Source organism: Pseudoliparis swirei, unplaced genomic scaffold, assembly GCF_029220125.1.
Source record: "Pseudoliparis swirei isolate HS2019 ecotype Mariana Trench unplaced genomic scaffold, NWPU_hadal_v1 hadal_26, whole genome shotgun sequence".
NCBI lineage: Eukaryota > Metazoa > Chordata > Actinopteri > Perciformes > Liparidae > Pseudoliparis > Pseudoliparis swirei.
Genome location: NW_026613262.1, coordinates 1,259,491 through 1,262,272, shown reverse-complemented (window position 1 = coordinate 1,262,272; position 2,782 = coordinate 1,259,491). Strand labels below are relative to the sequence as shown.

Here is a 2,782-nt window from a genome sequence, read left to right as displayed (position 1 = left end):
GAGAAAGAGCTCATTGTATTCAGTGTTTAGAAAGAGCAATCACAGTCCTTACCTCGTCGGGAGGATAGATAACTGAGGGTCCAGATGGGACCATTTATTCTCCTTCTTAGACACTTTAATCCCTCACTGTCTCTCCACACTGACCCCCCCTTTTCACCGATCCCCCTCGCACGCACACACTCACACGTGGGAAGAAGCCCCCCCCCCGGTGTGTGAACGACCTTCGGAGAGAATCCAGGCCTCATCCCTGAAGAGATAAGGCCCGAAGGGAGTCGTCTTGCAAGACAGGGACTATTGAATCAACACTCTTCTTCTCTTCCTTCACCTCTTCTATTACCATACATTCATGTGCGGGCCACAACATCCAATGAAGGGACGGCAGAGGCGGGAGCTGGCAACAAGAACCAATGAGAAGACACCGCCCCCTTATGCTCATGTCCAATCAGAACTGTTCTTTTCTATTTAAGATGGCGCTCACTAGGCAGGCATCCTCTGCAGCCCTGAAGCCATTGGTGACAGGTTTGGATTTGGGTCCATGCGCATGAAATGTCTATTTTGTATCTTGATTTTGAATAAACGCTTTATAGATTTAAAGTAAAAGTCTGTTGCTATTTCTTCCAGTGAGTCCTGTCCAGGTGGTGTGTGCAGTCCAACTCTAACACTGGCCATCACAGCACCGGCTCCGGGCTGCAGCACGTTACCTGCAGACAGCAATACACAACCAAAATATAAAAAACACACCAGCAATAACAAGTACACAAAAGTACACAAGACTACACGCAAGTACACAAGAGTACATGCAAGTAAACAAGAGTACACACAAGTACATCAAATATTAAAATAGTATTTCGGTTTCCCACCGACACAAACGTCTCCCAGCCGGTCGGGAGGAAGGCCAACGTCCGCGAGCACCGCGCGCATCACGGCGCTCAGCAGCTCGTCAGGCGTCGTGTCCTGCAGACAAGCAGCAGGGCTCGTTAACCCCAAAGGTCAGAGGTCAGAGGTCAGGGGAGGAGTTACAGTACAGGGAGTATTCGTAGCTTCATGGAGTTAAAGTACAATAAGTATTCTCAGCTTTTAAAGTACAATAAGTATTCTCAGCTTCATGTAGTTAAGTACAATAATTATTTTCAGATTTATGTAGTTAAAGTACATGAAGTATTCGTAACTTCATGTAGTTAAAGTACATGAAGTATTCGTAACTTCATGTAGTTAAAGTACAGGAAGTATTCTCATCTTCATGTCGTACAACTAGCAGCAATAGAGTTACACATGTTTTCTGAGCTCATGAGTACTCATTAGTCCCAGTTACCTTGAACGCCCCTCTCTTCGCTTTCCCGATGGCGGTCCTCCGTCCGTGAACCACCACCACGTCCTGCGCACTGCTGCCCGGCGCCTTGGTATCCGTCATCCTTACGCCGCGTGTACCTCGGGAACCGGAGGACGACAAGTGGCCGAAATGACTTTTAATCTGTGCATTATATTATGACAAAACACCAGAGTTTAATCCTGCGAGATTAATACATGGAGTCGTACTCTGCTCCTAGCTGTCAACTGGCGGACGGAAGCGGAGGGACAAACTACAGCTAATCGAGTCCGAGCGGTCGATGCTCTGTAGATGATCAGCGATCGAGTAAAATGACACGGAATTAAGACAGATATGAGCGTGAAGGTGGTGAATTAATGAGTGGCGTGTGTGAGTGTGTGAATGAATGAATGATATTGTGTGTGTGAGTGTGTGGTGAGCATGTGAGTGAATGATCTTGTGTGTGTGTGAATGAATGAAGGATAGTGTGTGAATGTATGAGTGTGTTTGAATGTGAGAGGATGTGTGTGTGATTGAATGATCTTGTGTGAGTGTGTGTGAGTGAGCGTGTGAGTGTGAATTATCTTGTGTGTGTGTGTGTGTGATAGTGTGTGAATCTGTGAATGTGTGAGTGTGTTTGAGTGTTTGAGCGTGTGTGTGTGAATGAATGATCTTGTTTGAGTGTGTGTGAGTGAGGGTGTAAGTGAGTGTGAATGATCTCATGTGTGCGAGTGTGTGTCAGGGTGTGTGAATGTTCTCGTGAATGAAAAATTAACAACCAGCACAAGCCATACAATTAAAAACATAAAACAAGCTGCAAAAATTTAAACAATTGACTATTTTCTCTTCATTTCCACAAAGTCCATAAGACAGAAACACAGACCCAAAGAATGCAGCGCAACGTTTGACGGAGTGTTTTCATTGGACACCAGGGGACCGCAATGCATTGTGGGATTCCAGACCGGCAACGTAACAACTTGAGGGGTTGAAAGTGGCACAATTATAACTTGATGCAAATCAGTTATTTAGCTTGAACGTGTTTTCAACGAGAAGAAGCAGCAGACAATAAATAGTTATGAGTTGATGGACAGGTGACGTCAGGAAGAGTTCAACAGGGGTGAGCTTTGCCCTGCGCTTTGTCTCTCAGGTTGCCTTCTGCTTTCTCCGCCCTGCGACACAAACAGTCAGAGTCCAAACTATCAACGTTTTATTAAAAACAAAGAGACAGTTGAAGCACACAAGTCCACTTCAAAGACACACTTTGTTTTCTTTATAACATTTTTAACTATTCCTTTAAAGTAACTTTGGTTTAAGCGGTTCAATCCCTGACAGCTGACACGTCTCTATGTCCTGCAGAGAGGACATTAATCAGCAGTTTGAGAAGCCATGAGAAGCCATCACTATTGTCGAGTGCTCCTTCGTTCACGTCAACATGCTCCATGGTGGTCGGCAGTGTGCTTGGTCACAAGTTGATCT

The 2,782-nt window shown here is 45.3% G+C and overlaps 1 long non-coding RNA gene across 1 annotated transcript; it reads right to left on the bottom strand.

The window, feature by feature from the left end:
• Positions 1-661: 661 nt before the first annotated feature.
• LOC130191111 (uncharacterized) lies at positions 662-1,397 on the bottom strand. The gene is made up of 3 exons (XR_008831118.1): positions 1,313-1,397; positions 861-954; positions 662-701 (listed from the first exon to the last, which is right to left on the bottom strand). It is a non-coding gene; the product is annotated as an uncharacterized LOC130191111 (long non-coding RNA).
• Between the last annotated feature and the right edge of the window lie 1,385 nt (positions 1,398-2,782).